This window comes from Rattus norvegicus, chromosome 2 (assembly GCF_036323735.1).
Source record: "Rattus norvegicus strain BN/NHsdMcwi chromosome 2, GRCr8, whole genome shotgun sequence".
NCBI lineage: Eukaryota > Metazoa > Chordata > Mammalia > Rodentia > Muridae > Rattus > Rattus norvegicus.
The window spans coordinates 239,736,813-239,752,368 of NC_086020.1; the positions used below are offsets into that span (position 1 = coordinate 239,736,813).

The 15,556-nt window shown below is 40.9% G+C and overlaps 1 long non-coding RNA gene across 1 annotated transcript in view; it reads right to left on the bottom strand.

Annotated features, from left to right (window-relative positions):
* Positions 1-911: 911 nt before the first annotated feature.
* Positions 912-15,556, bottom strand: part of LOC134486000 (uncharacterized) — a 41,358-nt gene continuing 26,713 nt past the window's right edge. Inside the window, exon 2 of the long non-coding RNA XR_010064503.1 lies at positions 912-1,513. This is a non-coding gene — a long non-coding RNA (uncharacterized LOC134486000). The remainder of the gene's footprint in view (positions 1,514-15,556) is intronic.

Consider the following 15,556-nt stretch of genomic DNA (forward strand, 5'->3'; position numbering starts at 1 on the left):
ACTCGCTCAACATTGATTTTGTTAGCCTGCCACTGAACAGCAGAGAAGGATTCTGGGGTCATGCCATGCAGAACCCGGAGCAGGGAATGTCTAATTTCCAACGCAAACTGGCTCACATTTGCTAGGAGAGGCAAAATTCATGCCTTCCTTGACAGGGATTTTAAGGGGGAAGAAAGGCCAACCAGGCTTGTAATCCCAGCGATTTAGGAAGCTTAAGCATGAGGATCACAAGCAGAGAGCCAGCCTGGGCTACAGAAGAGTTCAAGGCCAGTCAAGAAGACTTAGAGAGGCCCTGTAACAAAAATGGACAACATGTGAGAGCGTTCAGAACCTAAGGCTAATGACCTAAGCTAAAGTTCCAGAACAGTGTGGAAGAAGGAAAAACAACAACAATTAAAAAAAAAGAAAGAAAGAAAGAAACCACCCTCTTGGAAGGCGTCCTTTGACCTCCATACATATGCTTCCTCCAACTCAAGAAATGAATTATTGTAACAAAAAACCTAAATTAAAAAAAAAAGACTTAAGCTGTAGCAAATTACCAAGTTCCTGTGGATGCCCTAAATTTCAAACAGTAATACAGAAACACACACACACACACACACACACACGCGCGCGCGCGCGCGCACGCACGCACGCACACACACACACACACACAGACAATTATAATAAGTACTGATAATATCCTCAGACACTCACTGGCTTTCATATTTTCTGCAGAGCAAAGGTGGCAGCATCGCTAAGATACTATCCTGGTTACTCTTCGCTATAGTAGCAATTAGAAGCTGACACGGTGAAGAATCTTTCCTCAGAATTAGAGCTTACTTTAAGAACACTGACTTTGTTAACGTATCAAAAAAAAAAATCCCCCAATTACGTCTTCCTCTAAACGTTTTTTAAAATAGGTGCAAATATGCCAAAAATATCAAAGCAGATTTATTTTCAAAAGTTATTAAACACAGCTCTAATGGGCCCATTAGCTAAGCCGCGAGCAGTTGGTATTTCACAGCACATGCCCCTCTGAGTGGAGGGTCTGAAAACTCCATGGTCCCGCTGTGGATTGATAGAGCTTGCTAAGGTTAATGTCTCCCCCTTTGGAAGTAATATGGAGTACATGGAAAGATTCTCAGTTTCCACAACTCAGAGCGAGAAGAAGTAGAAATGGCAGCAGACCGGAAGTTTATGTCCCATCAGCATTAAGGTTAGTTGTGTACGTATCTGTACAGGTACCGCCAAGATGTGCTTGGCGGAAGACGATGGCATGGTGGGTGCAGACAGGGAACTCTGGCCAGTGCAGGGAATTTACAGCTTTGCACCCAAACACCCTAGCTGAGCCAGGAATCCCTGCAGAAATCTTTCATGGTCCCAGGTTGTGTGTGCTGCCTGGGCCCTGTGTGCGATCAGTTCTCTCTTAATCGTTCAGCCTCCTGCCCTGCCTTCCATGTCTGAACTCTGAAGGGATTTAAGCATCTGACCTCAGGAAAGTGAGCTCTGTTCTTCACAGGTTCATGGATTTCTGGAAAGGAAGCACAGGTGTATTATTTGTTTTTTTTTTTTTTGTTTTTTGTTTTTTTGTTTTTTTTTTTTTTTTTGGTTCTTTTTTTCGGAGCTGGGGACCGAACCCAGGGCCTTGCGCTTCCTAGGTAAGCGCTCTACCACTGAGCTAAATCCCCAGCCCCGTATTATTTGTTTTTAAAGAAATCTACCCACAGTGAATCCTCCATGGGTGAAATTCGTTTTGTTTTATATTGTTTGGATTTTTTTCCTTTCTGGAATTTCCATTGAAAGGGATCTCACTTTGAAAGAGCTCCCAGAAGGAAAAGGAAAAAGTGGACAGAATTGTCTGCCTCTGAGTGATGTCACACAAATTACACAAATAAATATATATATATGTATATATATATATATATATAATTTTCTGAGCGGTATTTGACAAATAGAAAGTGCTCAGCAAACTTAACAGTTGTTCTTGGCGTCAGACTCAGTCAGGTTGCAAAGCCCACTCTGCACAGGAGACAACTGGCACTGGAAATGGTGGGCCAGAGTCCCTGAGCAGCTTGTGACTATTCACATGTTTCCCACAGTTTCTTTTTCCTCACCCTTCCTTGAATCCTTAGCAATCAGCTCCAGGTCAGTGGTCCACATAGACAGCCCTGTTTCACATTTTACGTACACGTTTTAGGAATGTTCACATATTGATCCGTATCCTCCCCTCATTCTCCTACAAAGCAGAACAATGCCTAGTGGCCAGTACAGTGCCCTGTAGTAGCTTCGTGCCAGTGGATCAATGCATATTTGTTGAATAAATGAGAGAATGGATCATCATACATTTATATAAGAGCTTCTATGGTTCTAAGAAATCATACTTGTAAGCATCTTTTGGGAAAGCATTAAAGGTTCTACCTGTTACTCTTAATTCTGCATAAGAGACCTTAAATAAACTCTGAGGGGGGAGTCATCACACGGTTACCCTCCCTCTAATAAATGAAGCAATTTCTAGTAAAGAAATCCAATTCTTATAGTCTTGACCGTGTGCTTGAAGGTATGTCTTTTCCTAAAATGGAAGCCTGCTTTCAAGAATTGAAGTAGGATGACAATTTTGTTTTAAAGAAAATAGCTTGCTCAGAACTAAATAAGAGTAATCATGGCTTGACTGCATGGACTCCAGTTATCCTGAGTGACATGTCCCACTATCGAAGAGGTTAGATGAACTTTCATAGACACAGAACAAAAATAGTCATAAATCAATACATCAGGGGAGAGATCTGTGGGCAGGGGAAAGCAAAGAAGAGAAGTGTTTTTCTGTGGGTTTCAGATGCAATGTTGTGGTATTACTCGCCGAAGGGTGGAAAGTCAGAGGTCTACAAGGCTTAACCATGTATTCCAGAAGATTTCCCTAATAGTCTCTAGAATGCCAGGTCAGGTACAAAAGGTAAAAGTGAATTTAAACTTTAAAATAGGCCTAGGAAATCTCACGGTAATTTAGCTCGCTATACTGTATCTCTCCACAATCCTGATTCTATCGTGGCTAAGGTCAAGTCATACTGCAGGATCCTTAATATAGATGTGGCCTCTCTGGAGAACTTTAGTTCCACACAGCTGTTAACGACAATAAAGAACTTCAGATCAACCCTATATTGATTTGCTATATACTGAATGTAATTGGTACCATGTAGCTTTCAAAACTTAGCCAAACTGAAGCCCAAGGACTGGTTAGGACTGCTAAACCCATTCAATATACAAAACATTTGTCCCCGAAGGCACTATTAAAAATGACACATTAATGCTTACTTCTGAAGAACAGAATAACAGGCTTTAAAGAATTAAGTACATGAATTTAAAATCACGTGGGGAATGGATGCTAAGACGAAAGTGAGAAAAATAAGTAGCTTTAAAAATATCTGCAACTTAATCTGTGTACTTTTCAATGAACATGCAATTCACTCCCAAGAAAGAAGAAAATTAGCATATAAGGACAAGTGACTGTGGCTAGACGTGTGGCCTGGTGGCAGATTGCTTCCCTTGTGTATCTGAGGCCCTGTAGCCTGTGGGTTAGATCCCTGCACAGAGGCATAAGGGGCGGGTGGGAGAAAAAAGGATGAAAGGTTCTTTTGTGAACTCCTGCTAATTTGCTAACGAGAGAGTCATACAGAGTAAGGAGAATATATTCCAAAGGATGGAGAAGTAATGTTGATAGGGTAGTGCAGGGAAAAATATATATTAAGTCAGGGACATTTTTCTCAACTTTCCTTTTGTGCATTCTATAAATAACAACCATAACAATATGTAGGTCTATGCAGTTGGCACAAACAACCAATCCCTGTCCTGTGTACCCTCCCTCGTTTCTTCCATGGGATTTGCCCGTAACATGTAAGACAGAATGAGTGCTTCTCTGCATCACACAAAGGCTTGGCTCTTCCACTACATCGATGCAGAGAGACAAAGCCTATTGAGAAAGAAAGATATTTTAAGTGATATTGTACACATTTAAAACTTGTCCTTTGAGTAATCATGTGACAAAAGGCCTAGGTGGTTTTCACCCATTAAGTTCCATGAACTGGGCAGGCTAGCATTACAGATGTACCCTACTATGTCTGTACTTTACATAGTCTCTGGGTATGAACTCTGTTATAGACTTGCCCAGGGAACACTTTATCCACTCTGTTGTCTACCCAAGACTGAGCATACCAATAAAAAACATAGTTTAGTAATCTATCTCATTTACTCATTGAGAAATGTATGCATGAGTATGACATGTTTTCATCACATCTACACACTATTTCCCATCTCAGTCCCCAAGATACCATCCAAAGCACACTTCTCCCAGCTTCATCTTCTCTTTATATGTAAACATTTTTGAGAATTTCATATGTGAGTATTTCCATCACCTTCCCCCCAACTCTTCCTGTGTCATTCCCCATTCACTCTCAAGGCCAGAATCTCTTCTTTAACTATTCTTCTTACACATGTACAAATTGTACGCACTTAAGTACAACTCACTGAGTCCATTTTGTGTGGCTCTTCTGAGTATATATGTATAGGACTGAGCACTTGGAATCATGGAACATCGCAGAGGGGTCATCTCTGGAAAAGATTAATCATCTTCTCTCAGAAGCCACTAGTTGCCTAAAGCTGTCTTCCTATGGGTGGAGATCTTGTTAAATTAGTGTGTCCCCTTAAGCATGTTGGAGCACAGTGCATAAGGGTGGGTCAGTGTGGGGCCATTCACTAGAGCTTGAACAAACCACCAGTAGATAAACACATAAGACTGTGTATAGTCTATTCAGAAATAGGGCCGAGCATGTACGGTCTCAGCCTAAGAGTAACAGTGACAGCCTGGGGTGTTTGGGAGGACTCAGGAATTTCACTGCGCTCAGAAGGAGGCATCCCATGTCAAGCACTCATCTATTCTGGGGAAGAATGGGCTGCCCATTCACGGTACTTATATTCATTATTGTTTTTATTTTTTTCTTTTTCTTTTTGTTTCATTTGTGCATCTCACACTTCTAGAACTCACTTTGTAGCCAGGCTGTCTTCAGCCTCACAGAAAGCCTTCCTCCTCTGCTTCTCGAGTGCTGGGATTAAAGGCATCCTTCATCACTTCTGGCTAAACAGTGCTTTTAATAATTTGACTATAACTGAATGGGTTTTTTTAAGCTTTCCCATACATCGCTAGCTGTGTTTACCACTCTCTATCGGTCTTCTCTTCTACCCGACTCTTCTCACCCCAGACTAAACTCTCAATACCAATATTCTTTTATACCACCTATGCTCTCTCTCCTATTATATTTTAAATTTAGGTTACAATAAAGGAAGTTTGCATATGGGGTTTTATATAGGTTTCATTTTCGTTAACCATCCTCCCCTCAAGCTCCCGACTTCCCACCCACTCCTTCCTTCCCCCTATTCTCCCTGCCTCCAATCCTGCTTGAGTATTTTCAGCCCTCTCTCTAATTTCATATCCATTGTACCATATCACTCCTAGACTCTGTCCTCATGTGCCAACACTTCCTATAGAGTCCTGGCTTCTACATGCATGCCAACTAAACTATCCCAGACAAAACATTTAAAACTAACATTCAATTATAAGCGGGAACATATGGTATATGTTTCTGGGTTTGAGTCTCCTCCTTCAGGATAATTTTTACAGTTTCATCTGTTTACCTGAAAATTCCACTACTTGAGTTTTCTTTCTACTAGAATAAAATTCAGATGTATGTGTGTACCACGGAAGCCTCAAAAGTCTCTTGTCTCTTTTTTAAACTGAGAATCTGCAGTCCTCGGTACCACCGCAAATAGAGCTCTCTCACCCTTTGTAGTCAGAAGGAACAACACATGGACTTAGACATGGTTTCTGGATAGCATGAAACATGGGCATCTTTATGGTCTCTGGTGTTAGCATGTGCCACAGACCTCAGCATGCCTCCAGTGACAATACAGATCATGGATGTCAACATGGACCTCTCTGTCAACACAGGTCTCAGACATCAGTACAGTCTCAGGGACACGAATAAGTCTCCAGGGACGGCCTGGCCCATGGACATCAACATGGCTTCCGGCAGCAGCACAGGCTATGAACATTCATACGCCTAATTTCTGAAGGATCTACTAGCCATTTGAATTTCATCTTCTAAGAACTTTCTCTTGGTTTTCATGACCATTTTTAATTGTCTTGTTTGTGTTCTTGATGTTTAGTTTCCGGATTCTTTATATATTTTAGACACAATCCTCATGTTTCCAGGGTGAACGATTTAGGCACTGAGCAATCTCCACAACCTGGGGCTGATCCATTAAAAAGAAGATTCATTTAGACAGTTACTCGAAACTGATTTTTTCCCCTCCAGAGTACTCATGGAAAAGAGAGTATAAATCTATTTCTTATTTTTCTCTGGCTTTACCAAAAAGTAAAAATCAAAAATAAACATTTGTGCTTTTAAAAGTTCTGTATTTTTTTTCCTGGAAGAAAATAGCTCCATTGGATGGTAAATCTTGTAATAAGGAGGAAAAACTTCTAAAATTCATTATTACATTTAAGAACATTAGCCCATTATCCTGACAAACAGAAATAAGTTTATTTTAGCTTCGAATTCCAAATGATCCCCATAATATTATGCTAATGACTCAATGCTTGCCCACCTAGCAGACAAAACACTCCACAGTCAGAAGCCTTCAAGGATAGGTTAGATCTTCTCTCTTGTCTGAAGGTCAACTGTAATTCATTCACCCACCTCCCCAGTGCACTGGGTAGAATGACTAATGTATCATTGATAGCTGCTTTCAATGGTACATATTAAAATCCAGATTCACATCTTGTATTCCTTTATTGGAAAGTCATTGGAAAGGTAGGACAAACGAAATAGACTTTGGAGACCGGTAAAGAAAAAAAAAATCTGTGTGGATGGCTGAGAAGCCATTTATGAAACTGGGCATACTCAGAAGGAGCTGACGCTGCCTGAGGTGGTGAAGCCTTGCAGCAGCATCTTAGCATACGCTCTCGACACCCATTACCTCAGTCCTACCATCTTGCAACTCTTTAGAAGAAAACTGATAAGCTACGAGTTAGGGGGTTGGAGAAATGTTTCAGTAAAGAGCCTACTGGAAAAGAATGGTTCTTGTGTTTGTCTACCCAGCAACCATGTAAAACGTTCAACCAGGGTGGTATAGCTCTAATTCCAGCACTAGATGGACTGAGACAAGGGGATCCTGAGGACATGATAGCTAGGCAGCCAAGCCAAATCCAAGAACTCTGATTTCTGTGAATGACCTTATCACAAAAACTGTTTATGGTAACAGACAAAGACATCTAATGTGAAGCCCTGACCTTCACATGTACCTGCATACTCATGGCTTGCACAAACACAGACACACACAGACACACACACAGACACACACACACACATACACACACTAATCACAGAGCACACACGCACATGCTCACACAGCACATCTTGAGAGTTTGATTTTATTTTAAATGGATGTGTTTTAGTAGCCCTACCTTTAGTTTTAAAACGTTATTGTTTTAAAGTATACTTGCCTATTTTAAAAGCAGAACAAACGCCGAAGTTTGGTTCAAATGCACATTGTTTTCTTTTGGTAAACCTATGAAAACACATCATACATATCTCATTTCTTTTACACCTAAAGAGACAAATTATAGCTTGAATCCTCTGGGATTCATGCATTTTAAATCGCTCCTGCCCTCCTAAGAAGTGAATGAGAAATAATATTTCTGCTAGGGTGAAGAAGACGTGCTCGACACTCGGACTGAATTAAACACGAAGGGAACCTGTTCTTCATCATGGCGTGGCGAGGCTCCTCCAGAACGAGAAGAAGGAGGATGGAAACAACTTTCAAAGGATCGATATGTTTTTGAGAAGGATGGATAAATTATGCCTGCATGGAATAAACTGTTCAAATCCAGGTGAGGCAGGGCAATACAATGGTGTGATCTCAGATGCAGGCGTAGAGATTTCATGTTATAGGCCAGCCCGAGTCAAAATTCAAACCAGCTGTAAGATCTACCTATGTGGCACATGCTGCCAGTCTTCTGATTAGGCATTAGTATCATGGTTAATTTTTAACATCAGTTTGACCGCATAAATGAATATTGGAGAGCTGACAAAACTTTTACTGTAGGTATTTATGACAAAATTTCTAGAAATTGGCATATGGGCCAGCAGACTGACAGGTGCATGCCCACCCCACAGTGCATTGGGCACCATCTAATCTGCTCGAGGACCAAATATAACAGTATGACACAGAAGAGGCAAATTCTATCTCTATCCGAGAGCTGGAAACACATTCTGTTTTCAAACAGCAGAACTCTGGGCAGTATGCCCACGGACTCTGTAGTTCCAACTAGCAGACATCACGTTTATGGACCCTCAGCCTCATTACCGTGCTCCTCGGTTCTAAGATGTTTAACTTGCATTAAGCCGTGTTATTGGTGTCCAGATTCTCAAGCAAGCAGGTAGGATATTATTCTGGCATCCATAACCGTGTAACTCACATCTGTCTGTCTGTATCCCTGTCTGTGTCTGTGTCTCTGTCTGTCCATCTGTTATCTCCATTGATTTAAAGTCCCTGAAGATCATTGAATAACATAACAGACTATCTGACTCTACAAATGGTAGAGAAACGGTTGCAGAAATCCTTAATGTTAGGAGAGGCAAAGACTCGATGGACAGTCGAAGTAAAACAGGAATAGGGAACAAAAGGCCTACAAGTAGAATACCAACGTCTAATCTCCAAGCTCTGAAATCTACTTAGAGCTTCCGCTCTATACCGAAAGGGACTTTGTGGAAATGACAAAAATTGGAAGGTTATTTTATATTACTAAGGAGCAATTAAATTAAGAAAGTTCCTTTGGATTCCTCAGGCAGGTCTTATCTGAGCACACAATACTTAGGAGCAGAGAATTTTCTCAGGCTGGGGACAAATGACATACGCTGGGAAATAAAACCCAAGGGATTTGAGTTATGCACAAACTCATACTTAATGAGCTGGAGATGGTTGGGGGTCATAAGACAGTAACTGCCAGTGGTCTTAAGGAACTGAGAGAAGCTTCCACCAACAGCCAGCTTGAAGAGGCTGACAGAAGCAAGGAATGGACTCGGGCCCACAGCATAGCAGAGTGTGAGTGTGGAATTTTCTCTAGGACCTCCAGATGAGAAAGAGCCGACTTGCTGACTTTGGCTGTATTAGACCTTAAATGGAGGAAGCAGCCAAGTCCACCAGTCACTGTCAGGACTGTGACGTTGATACGTTGGCGATGCTTAGACTACAGCTGCCAGCAGCAACGGAAAAATAGCACACAGACGTGTTCATCTTGATTGTGTATTTGTTTTGTGTGTCTGCTAAACATGGTCTTTATGCTGTGGAGAGGTGGTTTGCGCTGAGATCTACATCATTTAAGAAAATAAGCACACCATTTTAGACGTTCCCTGCTCAGTGGTGATGAGAAGATGAGACCCACATCCAAGGGGAAAAATGAAAAACAAGATAAAAACCGTGAGTATCTCTAAGTAACCAGGATAATAAAAGCTGTAAGCGGAGATTCAAATTAAGATGACAGATATATGGAGTATGGAGACTTCATCAGAGTGGGAATGACAATGAAGTTGAGCCCGAATGGAGGGGATCTACTCAAGACACTGTCACAAATGGCCAATGTGGGAGAATGACTCATGCCCCAAGGCTGATCTGGAGCCATGTGGACACAGCAGAACTCAGACTTTCCAAGAAAAGAACAGAGACTATACTAGTGCGTCCATCCTTAGTGCTCTGCCTGCTAAGGAATTTGTGTTTGGACTCTTTTAGGGATGATGGGGCAAGTTGAGTGCTTCTTTATAGACTACAAGTCATTTTTCTTCTGAGCCTGCCTGGGACCAGCTTTGAAGAATTATTGATCTGTGACATAAGTGTGACATTATTACTCCTCATGGAGACCTTTTGAATTATTATCCAGAAATTTTCAGGTCAAGGTTTCAAATATTTCCACTCATCATTTATGTAAAGGTTATTTTTATAAATCCATGAGTATTTCAGAAACCAAAGAAAACACTAGTTTTATCTTTAACAAAATCTTACTAGGTAAATGTTGAGACCACTATAAGACATATACTTTCTTAATCCTTCGACATATACTTCTACATATACTTCTTAATCACTTATGAGAGCATATAGAGACCTAATTTAATGGACGCAATGTCTAGGTAAAAATGTTTTGAGAAAAAAGTAAAGAAAAAGTTGTGCAGTAGACTATTTTTTAATGACTGTCATGATGTGAGTTTGAAACTGGGGTTTGCCACAAATTCCAGTAAATATTTCTGGATGTTGTTGTTGTTGTTGTTGTTGTTGTTGTTGTTGTTGTTGTTTGGTAATGGAGTATAGACAGTTTGTTGAGTTTAGGTTGAAAGGTGAGTTTCAAGATTAAAAGATTAAAAGAGTGTGTTCTGCAAGGACAACAGTAATAGAAATGTTAATGCAGAAGAAAGAAACCTCACAAGTCCCATTCCTAGACAAAGTGTGTGTGTGTGTGTGTGTGTGTGTGTGTGTGTCTGTGTGTGTATGTGTGTGTGTGTTCGTGTTTGCATTTATAAGTAATAGTAGAAAAGAAGAGACTGGGAATTTGGGAGGGACCAGGAAAGGAGCATGGGAAGACCAGGAGAAGGGAAATACAATAGAGGGAATGATGCAGTAATATTTTAATTTAAAAAGTTAATGAAAGCAATAAAGAATTAATAGGTAGTGTTCTAGACAGGGGAACATTAAAGGAGAAGCAAGTGCCTAAAGAGAGTAAGGGAAAGAAAGAAAATTAGGAGAAGGATTATAAAATACAAATTTCATATACAGAATCTCTATATTCATTAATATATAGGTATCAATATACTATATACAGGGTCCTGAAGCAGAAATAGGAGGATTCTTTGTTTCTTTGGTTGTTCAGGTTTTTTTCTGTTTGTTTTGTTTTTGTTTTTGCAGGAGTAAGAGGACTAGCTAGAGAGGGGGAAGGAAGATGGGGAGACTAAAGACAGGATCTCAGACTGATTTCTGTTAAGTTTACATGACCTTACACATGGATCTTCCTACCTTCAAACTGACTGTGTTAAATCCTAGAGACTACCTGGACCTCTGACCTCCAGGACTCTGAGATAAGTCTGCATTGTCTGAGATCAAAACACCTGAGAGAAAATTACCATGATACACATGAGCGTATATTGCAATTAAACTCATTATTTTATATATTGTGAAGCTAAATAAAAAAGAGGAAAAATCACCAATTAAAAGAATTTTCTCATCACAAAGAGTAAATAAACTATGAGCATTTGACTTCATGTGAAGGTTTTAGCACTGGAGTTCATGTAAGGATGGTATTCCACTGGGGAGCTGAATGCTTTCTAAGTCCAGAAAATGTAGAAACATTTAAAACACTAACGAGTTCATAGTACCCTAACTAGATCTTTTCAGGAGAAACAGTGTTCAAGCATGTTAAAATTATAACTCAAAAATACATGTTTTAAGGCAGAGTGCACAAATATTATGCACTGATAACTTGTTAAACATCTGATTTTGAATCTACATCACAGACTTGGTTTGTTTTTCACAATTTTCTGCTTCTGATAGCACTTCTTATATTTCCCAGTCAGGAAAGCAGAACGAGTGTGCTGCTAGTGTTTGAGAATCTCAGAGAGAGGAATGAATTGTTTAGCATAAGTAATAGGCAACTTAAGCATAAGTTTAGAGCAATAGTTTGTGTACTCTAGAATAGAGTACACTGGTCATACTGGCCTGGGTGTGCAGCTACACAGGAGGTAGAGGAAAAGGTCTGCAGACTCAAAGTCTTCCTGGTACTATAGAAGAGGATAGGCCAGTGGGCACAAATAAGAACCTGCCTTACAATTAAAACAAAACACCTAGTATTTGGAAAGGTAGTTCAATTGTATTGTATGCCTAGCATGTGAAAGGCCCTGGCTTCAATTCCTCATACAGAAAAAGGTTATTACACTGAAAAAATAGTGATGAATTGAAACAAAACTTCGGAAACACTAATGTGCTCTCTCTCTCTCTCTCTCTCTCTCTCTCTCTCACTCACACATACACACACAAACACACACACAGACAGACAGACAGACAGACAGACAGACAGACAGAGAAAACATGAAGCTATAAACCTCCTAAGCTCATACCCAGTGATATTCTTGGAATAAGGGTCCACTTTTTAAGGTTCCATATTCTTCTCCTAAAATTCGGCGAACTGTGAAATAAGTAGTCAAATACTTGAACCTAGTACACTTGGGGCGCGGGGAGCACTTGTCATTCAACTGCTTGTTACAACCTGACAATGGGATAATCTCTACTGGAAGACCAGCTACTCTCAGTATCATATTTAAAAATATGTCTTCATTTTTTAAAAAAAATCTGTTATTTAAAAAAGCATACCATAAGCATACTGAGTTTTAATTAAAAAGCAATTTTTAACGCTATACAATTTCTATTGCTGGGCTACCATGCCGTTGCACAATTAGCCTAATTTATCGAAAATGAGCAACTATTTCCTTTCCACTTTGACACGTGGGATACTGAGAATCGTTTGCAGCCAATCTATTACAAAGCCTTGGTTAAAGAAGATGTAGATATGAGTGAAAATCGCAGTGTGGTTTGGTTACTCCGTAGGAGGAGAAAGCATGTAGTGTGCGCCCTGCTGTATCAACTGCACATCCATCTCGGAAACGAAGTGTTCTGCCAGGAGAGGTGGCACTCACATTCACAAAGGGACACCGGCTTTGCTCTGCTTCACCACACTTGCTTTGGAGATGCACAAAAGCAGAGCATGAGCAATTCCACCCAGTAAGGGGCTGCGTGGGCTCCGATAAATCAGATCCCGCATGGGGAGCTTAGTTTGAATACGTTAACCTTGAGAAATAACAAGCCCCGTAACTTGGAGAAATATCTAAAAATAAAAATCAAGAAGTAAATATAGGACTCCCCTTTATTCCAGGTCCTGATGTCCACATCTCTCACCTACTACAATAGCATTCTGTCTGGATGAAAGGAACAGACTATTTTCTTGATGCCCTTGCTCTTTTATACACAGCACAATCTCATGTCTACAAACCCACCAAGCTCACTCTAATCTTATACTTCTACACAGTTTCCTCTGACCTAAGTTAGGTAAAACCACCCATTGAAACAGCACATCGTGTGGCATAGCTTTCTACAGGCATTGAAAAAGTTGTACAGATGCTACTGCGTGGGAAATAATACATTTATTTAAGTACAAGTAAACAGTGCTGGCAAGAGCTGTGGGGAGTCCACTCGAGAAAGAGTGAGCTGCTGACATGGCTGAGGAAATGGACCTTTGCTCCTAAGAACGAAGGATTGAGTTTGGTTACTGGGACCAGCGTGGCAGTAGAAGGAAATCAAACCGAGCTACGTGTCCTTGGCAGATGCAGGCTGTGGCATTCAGGGGAATACGCCCAATGAAGCAGTCAGTCAGTCAGTCAGTCAACACTCAATCAACAAAGAGGAAGAAGAACAGAAAATAAACTTTAAAAACTGGAAAATGTTACTTATTATCGTCCTACCCCACCCCTACATCTGGTAGCGGGCAGCAAGCACTTAATATTTACCATCTGAGTGACTGGGGAGAAGCTTCATTCCAGTTGGTGCTCAAGAAAATTGGGTACTGACTCAATTCTCTTTTTAATTTTCAAAATTTTTTTTCTTTTTGATCGTTTTTTTACAGTCCACACTTTATCTTCTTCCTGATTCACCCTCGGACTGTTACACATACCACACCTCCTCCCTCCATCTCCAAAAGAATGCCCCCAACCCCACCTCATCAGACCCCACACTCCCTGGGGCCTCCAGTCCCTTGGGGGTTGGGTGCATCTTCTCTGACTGAGTCCAGGCCTGGAAGTCCTCTGCGGTGTAGGTGCTGGGGGCCTCATATCAGCTGGTGCATGCTGCCTGGTTGGTGGCTCAGTGTCTGAGAGATCCCAGGGGTTCAGGCTAGACTAGACTGCTGGTCTTCCTCTAGGGTCACCCTCCTCCTCAGCTTCTTCCAGCTTTTTTTTTCCAGATTCAACCACAGGGGTCACCAGCTTCTGTTCATTGGTTGGGTATAAATATCTGCGTGTAACTCTTTCAGCTGCTTGTCGGGCCTTTCGGAGAGCAGTCATGATAGGCTGCTTCCAAGGTTGTCTTTGTGCTGGCCCTCAGGGCTTTAGTTTTGTCTCCCCTGCACCCCCAACAATTCCTGATCATGTTTTTCTCTTCTCCTCCCTATGGCCTTTCCCACCAAATTCTTCCCCCCGCACCACCCCCAGATCTCTTCTGTACTTTTTTGGCTAATATCCACTTACTAGTGAGTACATACCGTACATATCCTTTTAGGTCTGAGTTACGTCATTCAGATGACATTTTCTAGTTCTATCCATTTGCGTGCGAAACTCAGGATGTTCTCGTTCTTAACAGCTGAGTAGTATTCCGTTGTGTAAATTAACCACATTTTCTGTATCCATTCTTCTGTTGTGGGACATCTGGGCTATGTCCAGCTTCCAGCTATCACAAATAAGACTGCTATGAGGGGTTACTCCTATGCTAACCTTAGAATTTAGACCAGGACAGAAGAAATACTAACAAGAGTTCACTGAAACCAGACACTACTTCCCTAATGCAAAGCGTTCTCGGGTTTGCTAATTATGGGTGAAAGTCAGTGATTTTGGAACACTCAAGATATCCCAAAAGAATAACATTCTAATTGAATGAGATTATCCCTTTTACCTTTCTAAAAGAAGAAAAACAGTGACCTATCTAATGTTCAACAAGAACAGCTTCTCTGCATTGAGTCACAATTTACTCTGCAGTCTGTTTTGTTTTAATCACCTGTACAGCTCGACAAAACCAAGACATCTAATTTGTTTTCCATCCTGGATCCAGTCTTGGTTAACAACTATTTAGTCGGTATCTAAAATGTGTCAGGCATTATTCTAGATCATCAATTTACAGCATTGGGCACACACAGTCTCCTTTAAGAATTTGCTGGAGGAAATCAATTGAAAGGATACTTGAAGGGTGAGGGAGAAGGGGAAGCAGGGACACATGTGCTTGTATCTACATATGTAGATACTGCAACAACATTGAATTCAATTAAAAGGGAAGCTCGAATAAAATAATTGTTCCGGATTAGGAATGCAGGAGATGCTTCAAATAAAGCCACCTTGAAATCTCTTTGAGAGATGGCATTTATACAGTGTAGCTGAGGTGACAGAAAAAAAAAAGGAATAGGTCAAATGAAGATCTGGTGAGAAACAGCTCCCATAGGCCAGGAGAACAAGCATAGCCATTTGGGTGTGGGGCTTTACTTTAGCCCATTAAGAGGCATCTGCAAACCCTATGTGGTTTGTGTGGCTCTAGGAGGGGAGTGTAAATCATTAGGAATTGCAGGAATGCAGGGCTTTCAGGATCAATGCTGAAGATTTCCTGTGCTATTCACTGCCTGATGGGAAGCCTTTGAAGGCTTTTGGTCTGATGAGTGACAGAGAAGGAGCTAGGG